This window comes from Mustelus asterias, chromosome 3 (genome assembly GCF_964213995.1).
Source record: "Mustelus asterias chromosome 3, sMusAst1.hap1.1, whole genome shotgun sequence".
NCBI lineage: Eukaryota > Metazoa > Chordata > Chondrichthyes > Carcharhiniformes > Triakidae > Mustelus > Mustelus asterias.
The window spans coordinates 50,594,098-50,619,400 of record NC_135803.1 but is presented as its reverse complement, the minus strand read 5'-3'; the positions used below and the strand labels follow the sequence as shown (position 1 = coordinate 50,619,400).

The following is a 25,303-nucleotide window of genomic DNA, read 5'->3' as shown; positions in this document are numbered from 1 at the left end:
TGTAATCTGCCACTCGCACCCAGCCTGACTTATTTCCTTAATACCATACATGACACCTACTGACTATGATATGGTTATGTGATGTACTTGAATACAAAGCAATTAATCTGCATGGTACTGTATTAGTTTATTTAAACTAATTTTTAATACAATTATGTTGATTATTGCTTTACTCATAAAACTCGTGGAAATCTAATTCCATCATATTAAGAAATTAGCTGCCAAAGCAAGTAGATGTGTGATCTAATTTGTTAAAGGTGAACTTGAAAACTATAAGTTAAAATACAGGTTGCTAATTTGTGCTCCTTTCTAAAATAAGTGCCTAATGTAAAATAAGAGCACTTTGTGAGATCTTTTAAAACTTGAATATTAAACTCTTGGCACCTGGGTCGAAGAGTGTTTCTACTTCATTTAACTCAACTGCAAAAATGTTGGTCTTAATCCATTTATTCGTCCAATGCACATTTGTCCTTGATTACTGATGCAAAAATGTACACTCTGTCTGAATGGGATGTATACAAAAGGAGGTTTTACTCATTGATCTAGATGCCCTATAAATGGAAAGTTTATGCTATGTGCAGACTACACACAGTCAGCAGCCTCATAAATTGGCTGCCATCTGAATTTACTGTTCAGTCGTGTAAGTCTGTGTAAACCCAAGAGAAATTCTTTCTTGGAGTAGTCTGAAAGATGCTTAGAACAAAGTTTTAGGCTGTTAACAAAATGCTGGCTTGTCTGAACTGTGCCTCATTCAGTACTGAAAAAGAGCCAAAGAATTCAAGGACATTACATCATGATGTTGTGAGCTGCTGTGGAAGAATCGTTACTATGTGTACAGTGCAAAATACCTAAACTATGTATTTTGGGTTACTTAACAAAAGTTGTTTAAAGGGAAGATAAGTGGATCACAATGAGTTTTTTTGGATATTGAGGACGCTAACTGTGAAATTATGAGCGAGAAATTGGCAGAATAATGTGAAAACTATTATTAGTCAGCCGGCTTGGGTGATGGTATGGAGTTTGCACGTTCTCCCCGTGTCTGCATGGATTTCCTCCGGTTTCCTTCCACAGTCCAAAGATGTGTGGGTTTAGGTGCATTGGCCATGCTGAATTGCCCCTTAGTGTCCCTGGATGCATAGGTTAGAGGGATTAGCGGAGTAAATATGTGGGGTTATGGGGATGGGGCCTACGTGGGATTGTTGGTGCAGACTTGATGAGCCGAATGACCACCTTCTGCACTTTAGGATTGCCATAATTCTATGATTTCATTGATAAATCAATCAATCCGTAGTGGTATCTACTCAAGAAGATACTCGTGGATGAAATGCAATGAAAGGTAAAAAAGGGTTATCTTACCAAAAAATGGCAGTGTGTTGTTTCCAGCGAGAAAACTAACATGTTTCTCTCCTGTGAGACAGGTCAGTTTTCTCTCCAAATCTTATGAACCTGCCAAAAAAAATCAAGGGTATGTGTTTCATGCCATCATACAGGGGGTGGGGCCTAAACACACCAGCAAAGCCCAGCTGCATGGAGATCAGGGCACCATATGTAAAGGGAGCACAAATCATAACCTGTAAAAACTTGCCCCTCAGCCCATCATGAAGGTCTCACGGGCTCCCCTTCCCACCTCTGATCGGAGTTGGTCCCTAATTCCCCCCACCCTTTCTCAGACTGAGGAGTGATGCACATCAATTTAGACACGAGGCTCGAAGCTCAGTAAATGAAGGCTTTTATTTACTATTAATGAAGCTACCAGAACTTATGTACACTATCCCAGACTGAAGGGGTCCCGGCCAGAGCAGGGACTCTTATACCTCTCCCAGGAGGTGGAGCCCGACTGGGATGTGCCACAACACTATCATACAAAGGTGTAACGACCCCACCCTAACCCAACAGCAACAATAGCACAATCCAACAGTAACATATGTACATCCTTGTAGTCCTGGCCAGCCCCTGGCTCAGCACTATCCAGTGGGAACCAACGATGGTTCACCACAAGGAGGCACCCAGCTTTCCCCTCCCCTCCCCTAACAGCCATCATTGGCGTGCCCAATGCCTCCATCCGCTCTCGGTCACCATTACATCTAAATGAATCCCCGCAATGAGGCTCCCACTGGGGCCAGCCCCTTCGCACAGGCTGGCACTGCCAGGTTGGCATGGGCATGGTGCCACCACGGCAGTGTCAACCTGCGTCGCAAGGCAGTACCAGGGGACATTGCCAGGACACTGTCTGGCCATGTCCATCTCTCCCAGGGGCTACACTTACCTTTACACCTTGGGGGAGGCGCCCATGATGTGAACCTGTTGTAAACTGCTCCGGCGTAATGTCACTTCGGTGTGGTGTCAAAATACAGTGGGAGATCAATATCTGGTGAGGGGGTGGGTTAATAATATTTAAATATATTCAAATGACTGTAAAGCAAATGGATGTGAACCTGATGACATCGCTGGCAAGGGGAGAGCAAGATCCAAAATTGCATTCTCACTGGCGAGAACTGTGACTTCCAGATCTTGAGGCTCTGCCGTCATTTGCACAGAAGGTGACCACAGCCACAAAATTGGCCCCAGCTTCTTTCTAGAACATGATTAGGACTAGTAATAAGAAAGAGCCTGTTTTGTAAAAGTGAGTGAATCAGGGAGAATTACACAAAGCAGCAAAATGCAATTAGGAAGAAAAGGGTGCAAAATGGGAATGGTAAAATGAACTTGGGGTTTGTATCAAGGATAAAGTGAAGATGTGAGCCTTGACAATGCAGCATCAACACTAAATCCAATCCAACAGTAAAATACTGCGGATGTTGGAAATCGAAAACAAAACTAGAAAAAGCTGGATGCTCAGCGACCCAGCCAGCATTTGTGGAGGGAGGAAGAGTTAAAGCTTCAGGTCTATGACCTTGAATCAGGAGTGTCTTCACCTGAAACCCACAGGCACTTTTAAGAGGGGTTATTGATAGCAACCGGGACTGAGAACTAAAGCTTTTTTCTGAGTCCTTAACCCAGTGACACCTAGGTTAATACCAACACCACTTCTACCACTCTGGAAAACATCGGTTAATTCTACGCAGACCAGAGATCAAAGCAAGAATGGCCCTAGTTGTCAGGAACCAGCCACCACAATCTTAAAAGGAAAGTGACTCTTATTGACGAGTGTTCAGACAGGCTCAGTTAAATTGCACAAACGTGGTTGTGGTGAACACTAAATGCTCGAATGCATTTTAATGTATTTAATTTGAAGCAATGGCTACAGTGTCTTGGCAGCCAAAGGCCATTGCGAAAACAATTAAACCACGATACCTGGTAGCTTCACGTGCAGCCCTTGTGGCAGAATCTACCTGTCCATGATTGGCCTCTTCAATCATCATCAAATGTGCTCAATACGATGGCGACCAATCTGAAATGAATTGTTTGTGAGTCCATCATTTTTTTGTAGATGGAAGCATGCCAGCGCAATTTAAAACAAAACTGGCATAATTAGCCTAGTCATAATGTGATAGGTTCAGCAAACCTGGATTACATAGAACATAGAACATAGAACAGTACAGCACAGAACAGGCCCTTCGGCCCACGATGTTGTGCCGACCTTCATCTGAAACCAAGATCAAGCTATCCCACTCCCTACCATCCTGGTGTGCTCCATGTGCCTATCCAATAACCGCTTAAATGTTCCTAAAGTGTCTGACTCCACTATCACTGCAGGCAGTCCATTCCACACCCCAACCACTCTCTGCGTGAAGAACCTACCTCTGATATCCTTCCTATATCTCCCACCATGAACCCTATAGTTATGCCCCCTCGTAATAGCTCCATCCACCCGAGGAAATAGTCTTTGAACGTTCACTCGATCTATCCCCTTCATCATTTTATAAACCTCTATTAAGTCTCCCCTCAATCTCCTCCGCTCCAGAGAGAACAGCCCCAGCTCCCTCAACCTTTCCTCATAAGACCGACACTCCAAACCAGGCAGCATCCTGGTAAATCTCCTCTGCACTCTTTCCAGCGCTTCCACATCCTTCTTATAGTGAGGTGACCAGAACTGCACGCAATATTCCAAATGCGGTCTCACCAAGGTCCTGTACAGTTGCAGCATAACCCCACGGCTCTTAAACTCCAACCCCCTGTTAATAAAAGCTAACACACTATATGCCTTCTTCACAGCTCTATCCACTTGAGTGGCAACCTTTAGAGATCTGTGGATATGGACCCCAAGATCTCTCTGTTCCTCCACAGTCTTCAGAACCCTACCTTTGACCCTGTAATCCACATTTAAATTAGTCCTACCAAAATGAATCACCTCACATTTATCAGGGTTAAACTCCATTTGCCATTTTTCAGCCCAGCTTTGCATCCTATCTATGTCTCTTTGCAGCCTACAACACCCCTCCACCTCATCCACTACTCCACCAATCTTGGTGTCATCAGCAAATTTACTGATCCATCCTTCAGCCCCCTCCTCTAAGTCATTAATAAAAATCACAAAGAGCAGAGGACCAAGCACCGATCCCTGCGGCACTCCGCTAGCAACCTGCCTCCAGTCCGAAAATTTTCCATCCACCACCACCCTCTGTCTTCGATCAGACAGCCAGTTACCTATCCAATCGGCCAACTTTCCCTCTATCCCACACCTCCTTACTTTCATCATAAGCCGACCATGGGGGACCTTATCAAACGCCTTACTAAAATCCATGTATATGACATCAACCGCCCTACCTTCATCAACACACCTAGTTACCTCCTCAAAAAATTCTATCAAATTTGTGAGGCACGATTTGCCCTTCACAAATCCGTGCTGACTATGTTCCTTTAAGCTATTTACACCCTTGCTTACAAATCTAGCACTTCTGCTTAAATCGTTTATTCCTTTGGAAGACAAAAGTTTTTCTTTAAAGCTCCATTTGCTGAATAATATGCAAGCTCAAGTCCTGACATACAGACCTGTGATTATTTATTCACACCAGCGAAAAAACTGTTGCCATTTATTTCCACCAAGCTTTAGTCTGGTGTGTGGTGATGTGTATTTTTGACCATGGAATAGACGAGCAGGACGGAAGTTCAATCATAGCATTTGTTCCATGGGGGAACTGTTCCTGATGATTTGGAGGCTAATGAGCTGCTGCAGTTACTTTATATAAGTGCCTCGAGGCCAGCAAATTGCTCATAATGGAGTGATTAATGCAACTCTGATTGCGACTGACTTTATCTCTAATGCCAGCCATGCTGCAACTGACATATTTAAAATTGAGTAGTAAGTCGTGCAGGACTGAAATATAAGCAACATCTCTATTACATTTTGTTCCAACTAACCATTCTTTTGGAGGTGGTGATGTAAGTTGCTAAGGTCCTCAGCTGCAGTGTTGTTCCTTCTTCCTAAAAGCCTGGATAATACTGCTAAACTGTTCTACAGGAAGATAAAATGATTGAACATGCTTTGGAAAAGTGTTATATCTTGCAATATTTTTTCTCTTATTTTATCTTTCCCTCCTTTCATGAAATTGTTTGCTCCACATTGATGCCAGGTTCTCCAATTCCATGCTTAAGTAAACATTATTCATACGCAATCTTTGGGGTGGCACGGTGGTTAGCACTGCTCCCTCTCAGCATCAGCGACCCAGGTACAATTCCAGTCTCGGGTGACTGGCTGTGTGGAGTTTGCACATTCTCCCTGTGTCTGCGTGGGTTTCCTCCAGATGCTCCGGTTTCCTCCCACACTCCAAATATGTGTGGGTTAAGTTGATTGGCCATGATATATTGCCCCTTATTATCAGGGGGTTTTGGAGGGTAAATATGTGGGATTACGGGGAAAGGACAGGACTTAGGTGGGATTGTTGTCAGTGCAGACTCAATGGGCCAAATGGCCTCCTTCTAAACAGTAGATCCTATGATGACATCTGGACCTAAGCCTTTCCTCACCCATAACAGTACTGAGGGGGTGCTGCAGCATCAAAGTGACCATATTTCAAATGAGAATTCAAAATGGGACCCTGTCTGCTACTCAGGTGGACATATATAATTCTATAGAATACCAATATCAGGGGAAACAACAACTTTATGTGAGAAAAGAGAGCTGATTGGTTTGCAAGTGGAGGCTGAAAAGATTTTGCGACTTTGGTTCACCACTCAAACAAAAAAAGGATGTACATCCATACATAAAAATGCACCATTTCATTTGGGGTTAAAATCTTAATTTCTATTGCATCTGTGAGATTCTTAAGCATGACGATTCCTCTGTTTCTCCCCCCCCCCCCCCCCCTCCCACCCCGCCAAACCACTCCCCCCTACAGATGTCAAACGAACTAATTAAACAGTTTAATGCTGTCTCCCTTTTCAAACGTTGGGCACACTCCAGTTCTCCAGCATGCATTCACACTCAACATGACCCTGAAATTCTTTCATTCTAGATCGTGGCACTTTGTCTTCATTTAGCTTAACTGTGTTTTCTAATATTTTTTAATTCATTACTTTCAATGCTAGTTTTGTTTTTAATTAATTCAGATTTGCCTGCTCCCCAGGATCCTCTTTTGTAAACACTGATGTGAACAATTTCTGATCCCTACAATTACGATTTATCCTCGGCTAACTCTGTTGTCTCGTGAGGGTGCCAGCTTCTATTTAACAATTCTCTGCTTATTGGTATTTTTAGAGAATGATTAGTGTTCTAAACAGTTTGCTGTAAAACCTCAGTGAATAATAAGTTAGGAGCAAGTCAGCAGGTGACTTGTGCTCCCATCTAATGGTGATATTACTTGAATTTGGTTCACATTGACGCATTTTCTGCTATTCGAGGTGTGGAAGATGTTAGAACAAGAAAATTTACAGAAATTAAAAGGGAATTTTTATGTTTGTGGTGGCAGGATTACACTGAAGTAGACTCCAGCAAGCTCAATGCAGACGTCATCCTTTTAATTTACCAATTAACATGGAGTTATTTTGACCAAAAGATGCAGAAACAGAGGTAGGCCATTCAGCCTATCAAGTCTGCTCTGCCATTCAATGAGATCATGACTGATCATACATGATCATTCTCAACTCCACTTTCCTGCCTTATCCCCATAACCTTTGATTCACTTACTGATTAAAAATCTGTCTACCTCAGTCTTGAACATATTTAACAACCCAACCTCTTCAGTCCTCTGTGGTCAGGAATTCCACAGACTCTCTATGCTCTGAGAGAAGAAATTCCTCCTCATCTCTCTCTTAATTAGGTGACCCTTTCTCTGTGATTATGCCCTCTGGTCCTAGAACCTTCCACAAGGGAAAACAACCTCTCAGCATCTATCCTGTCAAGTCCCCTAAGAATCCTATATGTCTCAATATGGTTGCCTCTCACTCTTCTAAACTGCAATAAGTACAGACTCAGCTTACTTAATATCTCCTCAAGAAAATCATTCCATATCCGGGGACAACATAGTGAATGTTCTCTGGACTGCCTCCAATGCCAGTACATCTTTCTTTAGATAAGGGGACCAAAACTGTTCGCAGTATTCCAGGTGTCATCTAAATAGTGTCTTGTATAGTTTTAGCAAGACTCCCTTATTTTTATTCTCCATTCTCTTTGCAGTAAAGACACTTTATTTACCTTCCCTATTACCTGTTGAACGTGTATGCTAGCTTTTTGTTATGTATGCACAAAGACCCCCAAACTCCTCTGTGTTGCAGCTTTCTGCAGTCCTCCTCCATTTAAATAATATCCAGCTCCTTTACTCCTCCTACCAAACTGCCCAGCTGCACATTTTCCTATGTTATATTCCATCTGCCAATTTTTTCCCACTCACTTGACTTGTCCATATTTCTGTGTAGATTGTCATCCTCACCACTTACCTTCCCACTTATTTTTATGTCACCGGTCAACTTAACTTGGCAATCGTGTCTTCACTTCCCTTGTCCAAGTCATTAATATATATTGTAAATAATTGTGATACCAGCACTGATCTCTGTGGCACTCCACTAGTTACAGGTTGCCATCCTGAAAATGTCCCTCTTATCCCAACTCTGTCCTCTCTTAGTTAGCCAATCCTCTGTCCATGCTAATGTACAACCCCCAACACCATGATCTTTTATCTTATGAAGTAACCTTTTGTATGGCGCCTTATTGAGTGTTTTCTTGGAAATTCAAGTATATTACATCTACTGGTTCCCTTTTATCTATTCTGCTCTTTTTCATCATAAAGAATTCCAGTATATTTATCAGGCATAATTTCCCCTTCATGAAGCCATGCAGGCTCTGCTGGATTATATTATGTATTTCTAAATGATCTGCTACTACATCCTTTATAATGGACTGTTAACATTTTCCCATTGACAGATGTTAAGCTAACTTATCTATAGTTACATGTTTTCTCTCTCTCCCATTTTGAATGAGGGTGTCACATTGACAGTTTTTCAATCATCTGGGAATTTTCCAGAAGTTAAGGATTCTTGGAAGATTATTGCCAGTGCGTCCACTATCCTGGTAGCTGCTCCCTTTAATATCCTAGGATGCAACCCATCAGGTCCAGGGGACTTATCAGCCATTAGCTCCATGAGTTTCCCTAGGATGTTTTCCCTAGTACTGGTTATTGTACTTATTTCCTCCTCCCTTTTTGCCCTTGATTATTTAGTATTTTTTGTAATTATTAATGTCTTCCATCATGAAGACTGATGCAAAGTATTCATTTAACTTCTTTGCCATTTCCTGGTTCCCCATTATGAGGGGCGATTCTTCCATCCCGCTGCACTAATAAATTAGCGCAGCGGGCTGGGAGATCTCAGCGAGGCCGGATTAGCACGATCCGTGCTGGGCATCCGGCCCGAGTGCCTCTCATAGCGCCAGATTTCTGGCGCTGTCTGCTCCACGCCGGAAATAGGCATGGAGCTGTATTAGGTATGCGCGATATTTTAATACTATTTAAATGTGATTAGCAAGCCCAGTATTGAAGTCTCCGGGCCCACTAGCACCCCGCCCCACCACCAGAGTGTTTCGCTCCAGTGGGGTTTAGAGTAGCTCCCCACTTTTGGGGAGCTAGTGATCAGGCTGTGGGGAGGCAGAGAGCCAGCAGTGTGGGGGTCACGGGGCTGGCCAGTGCTTGAGCTGGCCAACAATTGGGTGGCCATCAATGCGGGGCCACTGCACATGTGCCAATCTCAGCACTGACAAATCAGCGCATACGCAGTGGCCCACGCAGCACGCTGATTTCAGCCTCTCAGGCAGGAATAGACCCCACCCCCTGCAATTTAATGATATTCATGCTGGTGACCTCTGGAGTGCACAGTGTGAGAGGTTCTTCTCTGAACTACCACTGGAAAAAACAGCATGAATTACTCCAGTTTTCAAGTGATTTCGACACACTGAATTTTTTTGGGAGCATTCCGGTGATTATTTCCCCAACTTCATTGGGACCTACGTTCTCTTTGACCTCTTTCTTCCTTTTCATACATTCAAAGGAGCTCTTCCTGATGTTATTGGAAACAAAAGAGCAGCCAGGTTTGCCGGTCCAATTATACTAAAACACCAAAACATGTTTGCAGAGGAAATTTTATTTTATGTATTTTTAATATATTAAGGTACTTTCAGATAGTACTATAATGCTTGTGATCGTGTAATAGTGTTCAATATAAGGGTCAACTTACCTTTGTAGGACAGACCTCTATGAAGACTCACTGCATTAAAAGCATTGTAATACATTTAATTTCATTCACAAACTATCAAACCTAATGCACTTTTAATGGCTTCCAAAGCAGACGAGACTGGTGTGCAGGAGGAAATCCAATTTGCACCCCCGTTTAGAATGGGGCACTCGTGCATTTTTAACACAAGGCATTCTGACTTTTAAAAAAAGTCACGGGAAAATTAGTCAGGGCCAGGAACATAGAGGAAATTCAGATTTCTTTTTTAAAAAATGTGTGGTAATTCACGTGCCAAAATATGCCTCCACACGCAGATGAAAATTCAGCCCAAAATTCATTCTGGCTACCAGCAATATTAGTTATCAGGGAACATTATGCAGTATTAAATCCTCTGGATAAAGAGAGGTGAGTAAAGAGGAGTAGTTGAAGCAAAATACTTTGACATGCTGAATGCAAAGCTGTTTTAATTGCCACTAATCAGTTGTGTTTTTATTGTGTTGGCCTCAGGCAGAGGCTACCCTGAGTAATCTTTTCTAAAGCTGGCAGTGCTGGCACAGGTCTAGCTAAATGTACAATAAACCTGAGGAGCCTTATGAAACAAAGTAGGAAAGAATTTGAGATCAATAAGAAAGATAATGGGTGAAATGCTCCGGAAGTATGACTGTCATCTTGGCGAAAAACCGGATGCAATTTGGCATAAATCTGATCATGATCTTTTAGTCACTTTTTGGGAGCGGGCAAGTTTTGCAGTGGTTCAGAGAAGGGGGGTGGGTGGGGGGGGGGGGGGGGGGGGGGGGGGGCGCAGGTGGGCAGGCGGGGTGGGCGCAGGTGGGCAGGCGGGGTGGGGGCTAAACAGCAAGTCTGGCTTCATAGAGATCAGGGTGTAATTTTAACTTGCTCCCACCCCAATCTCAAAGTGAAACTGAACAGCATCCTCCCATGATGGCATGTTTCCCCTCCCCCGATCCAAACATGGACCGCCAGCATGACCTCCCCCTCCCTGAACATAGATCACCAGCATCAAAACCCTCACCTGTCCCCTCCCCCAAAAAAACCTGGCAGTACCAGGGTTGCTATGTCCCCAACCACCCAGAGGCTCCTAGCCCCCCAGTGTGGTCATCACATCTGGTTTTCATTTGTGGAGACCATAGTGGGGCGGTATGGTGACACACCGGTTAGCACTGCAGCCTCACGGTGCCAGGGACGCAGGTTTGACTCCCGGCTTGGGTCACTGTCTGTGTGGAGTTTGCACGTTCTCCCCGTGTCTGCGTGTGTTTCCTCCAGGTACTCTGGTTTCCTCTCACAGCCCAAAGATGTGCAGGTTGGGTACATTAGCCATGCCAAATTCTCCCTCAGTGTACCCGAACAGGCGCCGGAGTGTGGTGACTCGGGGATTTTCACAGTAACTTCATTGCAGTGTTAATGTAAGACTACTTGTGACTAATAAACTTTAAAACTTTTTTACTTGGTGATTCCCGCTGGCATCACATCATACCAATGGATGGTAACATTGCACATGCCCAGAAAATTCAGTGCCAAGACGCCTTTGCATATTAAAATATTCTTAAATGAATGGCAATAAGGTTTGTGCCCTAGCTGGGCATGAATCTGATTAAGTCTGTTGGGGTGGTCAGGCAAACATCATTTCAGGGCTCTGCTGGTATTTTCCTGATGTAGTGTGATTAGCACTAGGCGCAATAGGGCCAGAGAATCACCACCAATATGTTGGAAGCAACAGCAGTAAAACATAAGACAACTGAAACTCATTGCCATTATTTCAGAGCAAAAGGGGAACACTTTTTTGGTTTAATATTCTGTGATTCAAAATGTGGGAATGCAACGGGAGCCTCGGCCTAGAAATAACTACAATATTCAACTTGTACAAGGTACAAATATTCTCCTAGAAGAATTATTGCCCACATTCATGATAATTAAAAGTTGTGGAGGTCAGTTGGGGGACCTTTGACAATGGTTTGTTGATGTTCTGAATGAGGAAAATACACAGCATGTTCAGAAAAGGCAAACAAAGTTCAGCCAATGACATTTTAAAAATATAAAATGCTGTATTAAAATATAATCTGAAACAATGAATGAAACAATTAAAGCCAGTAGCCACCTCCCTTCTCTTTCAGCTTTTCCCATGTTAGATGGGACTGCCACAATGCTGATTTATCACCATTGTATCAACCATTTTTGTATTGGATTTGGTAGTGGTTTAACGGCCCAATACCCTGCTTGTCGCCAACCCTCTCCATTTAGCGAGGCTGGAGACTAGCCCCAGTACACACTGGCTTGCCTGCACCAGTGGCTGGGTTAATTAAAAGTCTGAAGATTGTTATGAATTGCAAATGCATACCTTGATTTAAAATCGGAGGCTTGGATCATCAGTTCCCAGTGGGCCTCAAGCCTTCTGCACATGTGCCATGTGGGAAATGACCAAAGATGTGTTGTTTGTGTGGTTTTTATGTTCTTCATCTGGGAACCAGCATTGAGTGCATGAACAGAAGGAAAGAAGTGAAATGTTGGAAAACTGCAGGTCAGCTGACCTGAACCAGAGTGCCATTTCATAGGTATCCCAGGGAGCAGGAAGGAGATGGGGAGAGGTGCTAGAAGAAAGTCCCAGACAGGAATCAGAAAGAAAGCCCAGAAGTCAAGTTAAAAGAAAGGAGAAGGGCAATACTCTGAGTTGGAGAGTTGCATGGAGCAGAGCTAAAGTGAAGCAGGCTTGAGGAAAGCTCCGAGGAGCCAGCCAAAGGTTGTTGTGTGCCTTGCTATGGGCCCTTTGGTGCAGCAGTGTTCTATTTGGCATGATCAAAGATCTGAAAGTGTGCTTAGAAGGTGAAGATTGAGTGTACTCGAAGATCCAAGGGAGAGAAGTCTCAGGGTGAGATCAATCTATTGGAAGCCATCCATGTGGGTGTGCAATGGTTGAAAAAAATTCCAAGGCAAGTTCCTCAAACGTGGTATTGGAAATCTTTGTGAAAAGGAAAGGGTTCCAGCGAGACAGGTTGGCTCATGAAATAGCACATACCTGGGTGGTTTGTGGAGAAATCCATGGAATCTGGTCGCATCTATCATTTGCTTTGAAGTTAACAGCCCACCTGTTAATTCACAGGTATCCATACTCCACCTAAATATTAGATATCTGATGGATTTGATTGTTTTATCTTATTTTGTATGTGTCTATTGATGCGTGATTAATTCACTCGGGAGGCTAGATCGTACCCCGGAATAAAGACTTTTATTCGCAACAAGAATAGAGCATACTGCTTAACAATACTATCCCAGACTAAGGGCCACTAGGAAGTGGCAGTGACCTTTATACTCCTATAAGAAGGCGGAGCCAAACGGAGTGTACCACAGAACAATGCTAACAGGTGGAACACCCCAACCCTAACCCCAACAGTAACAAGAGTAACATATGTACAAGTACCCATAGTGGTAACCATCTATGGTTCACCACATCTATAAAGCTCTAGCTGGGATGAAGGAATGGTGAATATTTGAATCATATTTTTGTGTTTGTACTGAGATAAATCCAACCTTTTTTCTTTGCTGTAATGTCGTTCATTTTTCTTATCTAAAAGAATAAAACATTTGTGTTAAACTTTTGTTAACAGATTCCTGTGAACTTGATCAGTAATTTTCCTGCCAAGGTTTTAAAAAAAACTAAAAGTTATGTTCAATCAAGCCAGTTTCGCTCCGGATCTGTCTTGTCCAGTATTAAGATCGATTGGGATCATAGCAAGATACTAACACAAAATTGTAAAATGTGAAAATTAAAAATTTACCAAAACTAGTCTGAAAATATTGAATGAAACATGCAGGGAATGTGATCTTCAATAATGAGCTATAATTTAATTATCATAGCTATTAAGAACTTCATACAATTAATTAAATCAGTTTTTGACAAGAAAATGTATTGCTACACTAAATTATAGATATTAGTGAGTGCATTACAAAAGTGTGAATTTAATGTTAAATACAACTGAAATTAATTTAATCATTTTTCTTTTGAGTATTGTAGTGACTAGCTAGCTAATCATAAATATGTCAAATTTCACCATTTTAATAAATTCAAGTTGCAACCATGATTTTGTTTCTATTTATTCTCATCACCTGGGCAGCTTTGGTAAACCTGCAGTTATTGCCTAACCCTATTTGGTCTAAGAAGCTAGTAGTGAACTGCTTGGTTCATTATTCTAATTGTGCTCCAGCAGTATTAAGTAGGGAGTCCTACAATACTGGTCAGAATGATGTGCGAACTTGGTGGGGCACTTGGAGGTGATGGTATTTTGCACAACATTCCATTGGTTTCACTCAGGGAACCACTGTTAGAGTAACCTTGCTAAATTTCACCCTGTGAATCGTACATTCTGCAATCACAACAGTGAGTGAATATTGCATCCACGTTAGCAAGGGTACTAATAAAATGAATGGCTTTTGTAGATGCAACGCGTTCCCGAATCTCTGACAGCAAGGACTTTCAACAAAGATTAGTTTATCCGTTTGCTTAGCAGCTGTTTCAACACTTGTGGTTTGCTTGTTTGCCTGCGTTCTGGGCGATAACGAACACACACCCGCCAAATGACCCCTTTTCTGGTTGCGTCCTCATGCGACCACTCGGTCTGCAACCTTGTCCTCTATGATGTCAAGGTTGTGTGATAGACTTATCCAGGTGAGTGGTAAATATTCCATCATGTGCATTCAAATGAATTATTGAAGACTTGAGCTAATCCAAGGCAATTGAAATATTTCTTGTTTCTGCTTTAGTCGTGTTGACATCATAAATAAATACCCATATTCTTTCAGCATTATTTATTATTCTCAGTAGAGAATAATGGATTAACAAACTACATTACTCCCAAATGATGCATCATTCCACTTGTTCTCTTCCTATGCTTCTGCTCTTTTGATTTCAATTTGGTTTGAGAAGAATCTCCAGTTCAATCTTGGAAGAGAAATAATTGCTTAGAGAATCCATTCATTTTTGTTCATCATTTTGCAGGTAGGAAATGCCTCAACATAATTTTCCCCAATGGTTCAGTTGATTTTAGTTTTAAAGTTTAAAGTTTATTTATTGGTGTCACAAGTGGGCTTACATTAACACTGCAATAAAGTTACTGTGAAAATCCCCCAGCAAAGATGATGAATAGCCTAACTTGGCAAAATCCCAGGTTCAAACTTGCCAGCAGCATAGTAAAGTTAAGTCCACTTATGGCACAATCTTGCCACTGACCTGGACTATTCCTCCTGTTAGTCCACAGTTCTTCTATGTCAAAGTTATTTTTACTCATTTATGGGATATGGACACCGCTGGTAAGGCCAGAATTTGTTGCCCATCCCTAGTTGCCTTTGAGAAGGTGATAGCTGCCGCCTTGAACTGCTGCAGTCACTGAAGTGTAGGTATACCCCTGGTGCTGTCAGGGAAAACTTGCTAAGGTTTAAAATGTGTTGGAAACTGATACCTACCACCTTAAGCTCTGCAAGATTTTTAAAAATTAATTTATGGGATTCGGGTGTCACTGGTTAGACCAGCATTTATTGCCCATCACTAATGCCCTCAAGAAGGTGGTGGTGATGAACTGCCTCCTTGATCCACCTCATTTCCTAAGGTGTATGTACACCCACAGTGCTGTTAGGGAGGGAGTTCCAGGATTTTGACCCAGCAAGAGTGAAGGAACAATGATGTATTTCCAAGTCAGGGTGTTGAGTGGCTTGGAGGGGAACCTCCAGGTGGTGGTCTTCCCAGGTATCTGCGACTCTTGTCCTTCTAGATCAGCGGTCTCCAAACTTCCAGCCGGATGTGGCCCGCGGGCTGTAGTTTGGAGACCCCTGTTCTAGATGATAGTGTAAGAAGTCTAACAACACCAGGTTAAAGTCCAACAGGTTTATTTGGTAGCAAAAGCCACTAGCTTTCGGAACAGGCTGTCCCTTCGTCAGGTGGGTGGCTGTCCCTTCGTCAGAGAGAACTCACACCCACCTGATGAAGGGACAGCCTGTTCCGAAAGCTTAGTGGCTTTTGCTGCCAAATAAACCTGTTGGACTTTAACCTGGTGTTGTTACACTTCTTACTGTGTTTACCCCAGTCCAATGCCGGCATCTCCACATCTAGATGATAGTGGTCATGGCGTTTTGGAAGGTGCTGCCTAAAGAACCTTGGTGAGTTCCTGATCACCTTTCCCATTAATCAGGGTGCAAATCATGGTCCACTGCCTGCCAGTTCCTTTGAAAAAATGTAAGTTTGCTTACTGAGTTAGCTTTGAAATTTGAAAATGTGTTACTGACGACTTCTTGACATCTTTGCCAGTTCTTAACCTCTGAAACCACATTTACATTTACAGCTGAGTTTACATTAAAAGAAAATCTTAAAATGCAGATCCACCCTTGAGATATGCAAGTTATTTTTGGAAATGTGTGAAATGCCCACTCTAGCAAATTTATTATGAGGGGTGTGCAAGAGGATTCTGAAATCTCAAGACTTTGGAGTGCTTCAGGGTATGCACACCTGTTTCAGGACTGCGCCCTGGTCAGTTGTGCCTGTGCCTGCATCTACGCCTAAACTCCAGAGAGCTGATTAGAAAAGAAAGTAGCAGTGAGGCCTGCGGAACACACTGTTTGCCAATGGCCTGGAGCCTGACGTTGACTTGTTTCCCACCTTTCCTTACCTGCAGCCTTTGGAGACCGAAGCTGCCTTAATTACAGTAACACTTTGAGTTCATAGTTGCACATTAAATACTGCCCCTTATAAAGCAGAAAGCAATTCAAAACACCTTTCTGTTCATTAATGGGTGTCAAGAGGAGAAATTCATGCTGTTTAAATTAATCCCTCTCTTGTCCATAATATGATTATGGACAAGAGTGGTTTCTCATCGTTAGATCTCTAATCTCACAAGCTAGACTTCTTCAAGTTATGCTTGCATGCTCTTTATTTGCTTCTTATCTCACCTTAAGATAATAGAGCCATTCCTCCTTTTTGTAGGGAAAAAAGAGTTTGAAACGACCCTTTCCAAACAAGCTTCCATGTGTTGTTTCATGTTCGTTTCACTGGTAAAATGGCACTCGGAATTTTAAGGTTTGATTATAGCATAATGAACTGGTACTGAAAATATGGGTAACTAAATCTCTCTTTCTTAATCACTTGCTCAAAGAGAATTAAATTTAGTTTTGAAAAATAACCGCATTACTTGTATGATTCAAAAATGTACAACTGATACCAGCTGAAAGCAGAGAAAATGAATCAATTACTGGAGCAAACAATGTTCGGAAAATATTGTAGGCTTCAGCACAAGAACAATTTGAGCTTGGCAATGAATCAATATTATTGTAGTGAGCTCAATGCAAACCATTTTAACATTGTAAGCCTTCGCGCTAAAAGACCAATGGTTTTAGATGTCACTCATTTTCGTTCACATGCTCCTATTTCACATCTGTTTCAAGTGTGTCTAGCCTCAGTTGAAATGATTTGGAGGTTTTATTCCTGGGTGGAATTCATGTCTTTGGATGGATTGCACAGGGGAGCAGGGTCAGTATTGGATTTAGAAATATTTTAGCATTGTATTTCAGAGTTGGGATTCACAAGAGCAGAGTTCATTAGTGGGTTACAGCAAACTGGATACTCAGACTCTGGGTCAAGCCTTTATGGGATTTTAAAGCAATCTTGGACCAGAGGCCCATAAGAGGGTCACTTTAGATCATTGTCTGTTGTGAAAAGAAGGAAAGCATAATGTAAGCGGTGAGGCATGTGGCGATTGAAAACTACTGCAAAGGCAATTTTTCATTTTGATAACCGTAGAAGACAGTACAAGGAAATAGATTTTAGGTTTGCAGAAACTGAAGGTCTTGAAATTGCTGGGACAGATTCCAGCATTACAGTGGATTATTGAAAAATAGTTTCAATGCGTTGCTTTAGATGGCTTCCATATTTGCCTATATCAGTCAATGGGGTACTTAATTGAGTAAAGTGCTTTTAAATCCCTTGATCAAAAAGAAAATGCATTTAAACAGCACCTTTCATCACCTCAGGAAATCCCAACAAAGTACTTTTTTTGGAGGATAGCTGTTCTTGTCATGTAGGAAATAGAACAGCTCATTTGTGCACAGCAAGATCCATTTTTTGATGTCAAAACAATACTATATACCCTATATACCATGTAAATAAGGAAATATGTATATGCAGATTGTCCAAAGCTTTATTGCCCCCCTCTGATCCTGCACCAAATCTCAATCATTCAACATAGTCCTCCTCCATGACCTACATTGGCTGCCTTTCGCACAACAGGTCAGATTTGAAATCCTTGTCTTTAAATTCTTGCATGATCTCATCCTCCCCATTTCACAATCTTCTGCAGTCCTCCCCTTCTCAGTTTCTCTGACTCAGACCACTTGCATCTCCCTTCCTTTGCCACACAAATGGAATGGAGGCAGGGGTACGCATGCCTTTGGCTATCGAGACCTCTGAAATTCCTTCTATAAACAACTCCTCAACCTTCCTTGAAACCATAATAACTTTATTTATTTTGCTCATTGTATGTTTTCATCACATCTCTGTGAAACACTTCTGAGCATTTTTTTATATTAAAAGTGCTGAACAAATGCAAGCGCTGAAGAAAGAATAATGCACAGTAGGACATTATCATGATTTAAGTTGTGGCTGCATGCAAACTTATTCCTGGATTACTTCCATTGCAGTATACACACAAGAATTATATTTTACCAGCATTACTGGATGTAAAAATTACCAAAAGGGGTGGAAGTGTGAAGAAATTAGATTTGTTGTCCAAGATTGTATGGAATGTGCCTTGCTCCAGCATATTAACTTTTTGTACATGGACATTTTATTTATTCTTTCATGGGACATAGGTGTCACTGATTAGGCCAGCATTTATTGTCTATCCCTAATTTCTCTTGAGAAGGTGGTGGTGAGCACTGCTGCAGAGATGTGGTGTCGCAGTATATCCATGATTCTGTTAGGAAGGAAATTTCAGAATTTTGATCCAGCTACAGTGAAGGAATGACAATCATAGATCCAAGTCTGGCTGGTGTATGGCTTGCAGGTCATGGTGTTCACATGCATATGTGACATTTGTCCTTCTAGGCTGGTAGAAGTTGCAGATTTCAGAGGCGCTATCGAAGGAACCTTGGTGAGTAGTTGCAGTGCATTTTATAAATGGTGCACAGTGGTACTAGTGTGTGTTGAGAGAGTGAATGTTTAAGGAGGTAGATGGATTATCAACCAAGCAGGCTGCTTTTTCCTGGATGCTTTTGTGCTTGGTTGTAGTTGGAGCTGCATTCATCCAGGCAAGTGGATCCCTGTGCCTTGTAGATGGTAAACAGGCTTTGAGGAGTCAGGAGGTGAGTTTCTCCCCAAAGAATTCCCAGCTTCTGATCTGCTGTTGTAGCCGCATTATTTATACAGCTGGTCCAGTTCAATTTCAGGTCATCGGTAACCCCCAGGATGTTGATGGTGATGGATTCAGCGACGGTCATGCCATTGAATGTCAAAGGAAAACAGTTAGATTCTCTGTTGTTGAAATGGTCATTGCTTGGCACATGCATGGAGAAAAATGTTACTAGCCACTTATCAGCTCTAGCCTGAATGTTGCCCAGACCATACTGTATGTGGACGCAGACTGTTTCAGTATCTGAGGAGTCACAAATGGTTCTGATCATTATATAATCATCAGCGAACATCCCTACCTCTAGTTTTATGATGGATGGGAGGTTATCAAATTTCTGACATCTTAAAGCTGACAAATTCTGAGTGTAGTAAATCTGAACAATTATTTTTACATTAAATAAAACTAATCACCATTCTATTGCTATTCCTGTTTTATTTCAAATAGCCACAACTTTGAAAGTACAATGAGGTGAATGTTCTTATTAAGCCATTTAATGCATTTTCACCAGTAAAAGTTGCAAATGGAGCAAAATAAAGCCTCACATAAGACAATGACCATGAATTCCCAAAATGTTACTTCAAGGGGAATAAGAAGATTTTAAAGTGTTGAAAAATATTTTAAAGTTGCTGGTACATCAGTCCTCAGAAGGTTGTAAGCTTAAATCACGTTCTGTACTTGAAGATACAAATTATTCATTAGCGAAGTGATGAGAGAATAGAATGTCAGAGTTGATGTCTTTCAGATGAAATGCTATTTCATCTTGCTGTGCACAAATTGACTACATTTCCAGCTTTACAACAGTGAGAGTTACAAGAGATCCCACAGCACTGGAAAGTAAAAAGGTCTGCTGGTGTTTTCATATAATCACAGAATCTCTACAGTGCAGAAAGAGGCCATTTGGCCCATCAAGCCTGCGACAACAATCCCTCTAGGCCCTATCCCCATAACCCCAAGTATTTACCCTGCTAATCCTCTTGACACTAAGAGGCAATTTATCATAGCACATCTTTGGACTGTGGGAGAAACCGGAATATCCGGAGGAAACCCACACAGACACTGGGAGAATGTGCAAACTTCACACACTCACCTGAGGCTGGAATTGAACCCGGATCCCTGGCACTTAGAGGCAGCAGTGCTAACCACTGTGCTGCCCACCGTGTGTTGACCAACATTTCTCCTTCAATGAGGCTACAAAAAATTCAGCTGACCAGTTGTTTGGAATCCTGTTGTGTGCATATCAGCGTCTAGGTTTTCCTGCAACGACTGCATTTAAAGAATATTACATGAACTATCAAATAATTTTAGTTCGGCTGTGGCTCAGTGCATAGCACCCCTGCCTCTGAGTCTGAAGTTTGTGTGTTCAAGTCACACTCCAAAGACTTGAACACACAAATCTCAGCTCTGCAGTTACTGAACGAATGCTTTATAGTTGGAACAGTCATCTTTTCAGATGTAATGTTAAATCACGGTGCTGCCTTTTAGAACCATAGAACCATAGAAAATTACAGCTCAGAAACAGGCCTTTTGGCCCTTCTTTTCTGTGCCGAACCATTTTTTGCCTAGTCCCACTGACCTGCACTTGGACCATATCCCTCCACACCCCTCTCATCCATGAACTCGTCCAAGTTTTTCTTATGTTAAAAGTGACCCCGCATTTACCACTTTATCCGTCAGCTCATTCCACACTCCCACCACTCTCTGCGTGAAGAAGCCACCCCTAATATTCCCTTTAAACTTTTCTCCTTTCACCCTTAACCCATGCCCTCTGGTCTTTTTGTCCCCTAGCCTCAGTGGAAAAAGCCTGCTTGCATTCACTCTATCTATACCCATCAAAATCTTATACACCTCTATCAAATCTCCCCTCAATCTTCTACGCTCCAGGGAATAAAGTCCCAACCTATTCAATCTCTCTCTGTAACTCAGCTTCTCAAGTCCCGGCAACATCCTTGTGAACCTTCTCTGCACTCTTTCAACCTTATTTACATCCTTCCTGTAACTAGGTGACCAAAACTGTACACAATACTCCAAATTTGACCTCACCAATGCCTTATATAACCTTACCATAACACTCCAACTTTTATACTCGATACTCCGATTTATAAAGGCCAATGTACCAAAGGCACTCTTTACGACCCTATCCACCTGTGACGTCACTTTTAGGGAATTCTGTACCTGTATTCCCAGATCCCTCTGTTCAATTGCACTCTTCAGAGTCCTACCATTTACCCTGTACGTTCTACTTTGGTTTGTCCTTCCAATGTGCAATATCTCACACTTGTCTCTGTTAAATTCCATTTGCTATTTTTCAGCCCATTTTTCTAGTTGGTCCAAATCCTCTGCAAGCTTTGAAAACCTTCCTCACTGTCCACTACACCTCCAATCTTTGTATCATCAGCAAACTTGCTGATCCAATTGACCACATTATCATCCAGATCATTGATATAGATGACAAACAACAATGGACCCAACACCGATCCCTGCGGCACACCACTAGTCACAGGCCTCCACTCAGAGAAGCAATCCTCCACAACCACTCTCTGGCTTCTTCCATTGAGCCAGTGTCTAATCCAATTTACTACCTCCCCATGTATACCTAGCGACTGAACCTTCCTAACTAACCATAGAACCATAGAAAATTTTCTCATGGATTGTTGTAAAAGATCTTATGACATTATATTGAAGAAGATATAGGAAGGATATCAGAGGTAGGTTCTTTACACAGAGAGTGGTTGGGGTGTGGAATGGACTGCCTGCAGTGATAGTGGAGTCAGACACTTTAGGAACATTTAAGCGGTTATTGGATAGGCACATGGAGCACACCAGGATGATAGGGAGTGGGATAGCTTGATCTTGGTTTCAGATAAAGATCGGCACAACATCGTGGGCCGAAGGGCCTGTTCTGTGCTGTACTGTTCTATGTTCTAAGCTCAGGAGTGTTATCACTGGTGCCCTGTACAGTTTGAGTACATCTCAAATGTGCTTTATTGCCTGTACTTTGGGGTGTCTTGAAAGTTGCTATATAAATGCAAGTCTTTTCTCATCCCAAGGATGCTGTGAGCTCTTTATGAATGACAATTTGTTCTTTGGCCACAAACACAAAATAGGATCTGTAATTGGGATTTATCTGAAACTGACAGCTTATTTTAATCTTTTGCTGCCCTATGTTGATGCTCAAGTAATGAAAGAGACTGGTATGTGATTGAGGACTTCTGACAGTCTTCAGTCTGCCCTCTCCCACAACCAAACAGCACCACCCCCCCCCCCCCCCCCCGCCCCACACATCCTACAAAGACTTCAGCCCAATTTCCAAAATGATCTCATTGGTTGATTCTACCAGTCCCTAATCTCAGTGGGAGAGAGAAGTAGACTTTTCTCATGAAACACTGATTAACTTACACTGGTTGAAAAAGTGACAGACCTGCCTATTGATCCTCTCCCAAATGAGATTGATATAAGATGGCAATGCAGGACCTTACACTTCTCAAATTTACATTGCTGTCGTACCATTGGTCCCCACTCGTGGAGAATTCAATGTGATGTTTTAGCCAGTCTGCACTTGTACTGCTCCATCACTATCAGTTTTCAGTATTCAGTGGTTGCTTCATGACATCAATATGAAAATGATCACCACAGAAATGCGCTGTTGTCACCACCAGGGGCCATTTATTAGTAGCATTGAGAATGCCAACAGCCAAGAAGATACCGTGGAAAATGAATCCTAACCAGCAGGCAAACTATAAATGGCTACTGAGAGGAAATGCACTACAGCTTAAATATACCCTGTAAATTGTGTTCACTTTTAAATGAGTGCAATCAGTTTGCACAATAAATGGCTGAACCAACACTGAAAATTCTTAAAATGTGTGGCGTATTAGCTGCTGAAGTGTATTTCGTCAGGTGAATTAATTTTACTGTAGAAAACTGCTTAAAGAACATTAATATATTGAGCTTAAAAAAATAACACCACCTGTTTATTGTTGTGCTCAGAGTCAAGTGTTAGAAGTTGTTGCCACAGCAATGCATCAACTATCACGTTATTTCTTTCATTCTCAAGAGAGATACTAGATAGACCCAAACCATTTTAACAGTTTTACTATACCCTTCTCTGATTTATTTGCTCCACCCTACATCCGTTCTAGATAGTTGTCTGGTGCCACTGTGAATGCTATGGAAACTGATCTATCATGAGTGTTTCTAATAGCAAATTGCTCACAGATTTGTAAATAGTCGCTTGGATTACATGATAGCAATGATGCCAAGCTGTCGGTGTTCACCATCATTACTCCTCTGAAACTGGTAGTAACATTAGAGTCTGCATTTGCGCACCCTTAAACGTGGAAATTCAAATATTATTGTCATTGATTTTCTGCTTCTCCAAAGGTGAATTGTTGAGTGTATTGCAATCGATTAGAAATCATTGAATTTAATGCTGTAATATCACTTTTAAAAACCCATAGGCATTACACTTTGGTCATGATGTGTAACTGGGATTTAACAATATATTTGGTCATAACTTTTTGAATAACCTGTCTGGTTCTATTTGTTATGTCAAATCCTGATAAAATTTAATAACTTGGAATTTTTAATGGTATTTCTGTTTCTAAAGCCCCATTCTTTCTGCCACTAACATTTAATCAAAGATGGACCACAATAAGTATGTTTTACTTCCTAGTTTGCTGTTTGTGACTGATCATGACTGGTCCTCTATCTCAACACCATACTGCATTCTCCCCTTGCCCGTCAACACCTTTAGCATTTAGAAATCTGCCTGTTTCTTTCTTAAATATGTTCAGTGATTTGCCCTCCACAGACTTCTGTGGTAAAGAATTCCACAGGTTCACCACCCTCAGAGTGAAGAAATTTCTCCTAATCTCATTCTTAAATAACCTATCCTTATCCTGAGACTGTGACTCCTTGTTTACGAGCCCCTCCCAGCCAGAGGAAACATCATCCTGCACCCAGTCTGTCCAGTCGTACCAGAATTTTATACATTTCAATTTGATCACCCCTCATTCTTCTAAATTCCAGTGAAAACAGAACCCAGTTGACCCAATCTCTCCTCGTACAATAATCCTGCCATCCCAGGGATCAGTCTAGTGAGCCTTCGCTGCACTCCCTCTATGGCAAGGTATATCCTTTCTTAAAACAGGAGACCAAAACTGCAATACTCCAGCTTTGGTCTTGCCAAGGCCCTGTACAGCTTCAGTAATGCATCTTTGTTCCTGTAATCAAAAGGTGAAATCCACGTCACAGAAATTATTAGATCTTTGAGGGCAGCTTTCTTTTGAGGTCAGTAGTAAACACAGTCACTTCCCCACTGACTGTAAAATACAGTCCAATGTTTTAGCCTGTGGGCAGAAGTTTTCGTTATAAAGCATGATTAGAGTGAGTGTTACCAGATTATTTAAGATCCAATGAGTTATTTACGATTTCTGGAGTTAAAATTAATTACAGTTTAAATGCAGCTTTCTGCAGTGTTCCCTGTTGAGCTGAGCCATTTTATGCCCTAAATTTGGGGATTTGTTTAATCACTGACATTCTTGGTTAGTTTCTAACAAGGTAGATTGAAAGCGATTTCATTCTGCTCTAGGATGAGTCAGTCGTGATGTGCCACGGTATCTTGAAATCTGTCTGCAGCACAGCATGGATTGATACTTGCAGGAAATTGCATTAGTAACATTTGGCCAGTTAATTGCCTGTAGATCTTTAATCTTGCAATTACAGAATGAAAACCAATCAGGAGTACTGATTTGTGCGCGCAGCTCATTTGAACTCCTTTGGATTCTTAATTAGCAAGAAGAGCAAATTCTGCTTTAAATATTTTAGCAGGCTGTACCTTCATAAGGATCATTTCAGTCAGAATGCGTAATATATTTCAAAATCTGCACTTTTTAATAGTACTTGGATGTTATAAATGTACTTTTTTCCGCCTGACTGAGAATTGCACACTTCATTTCCAGCATCCTGTTTAACTTGCAATCACTCCACTTCCGTGAACTGGAGATCTCCAGAAATGGTTCATTAGGATCTAGGCAAATGGGCCTAGATAGCTATTGTTACTGATCCCTATTCGGTTTGGATTCTGGAAGACTGCTATGTCTTCTGGTCTATTTCTAACTTATGGGAACCAGAAGATCTTTAGGAGTAGGAACAGAATTAGGCCATTCAGCCCATCGAGTCTGCCAGTCATTCAATGAGATCATGACTGATCTGACTTGACAATCCAAATCCACTTTCCCGCTTTCTCCCCATAACCCTTGATTCCCTTACTGATTCAAAAATCTATCTCAGATTTGAACATA

The 25,303-nt window shown here is 41.8% G+C and overlaps 1 protein-coding gene across 10 annotated transcripts in view; it reads left to right on the top strand.

Moving 5' to 3' along the window:
• Window positions 1-25,303, top strand: part of spsb4a (splA/ryanodine receptor domain and SOCS box containing 4a) — a 205,984-nt gene that overhangs the window by 159,250 nt on the left and 21,431 nt on the right. The window lies entirely within an intron of this gene.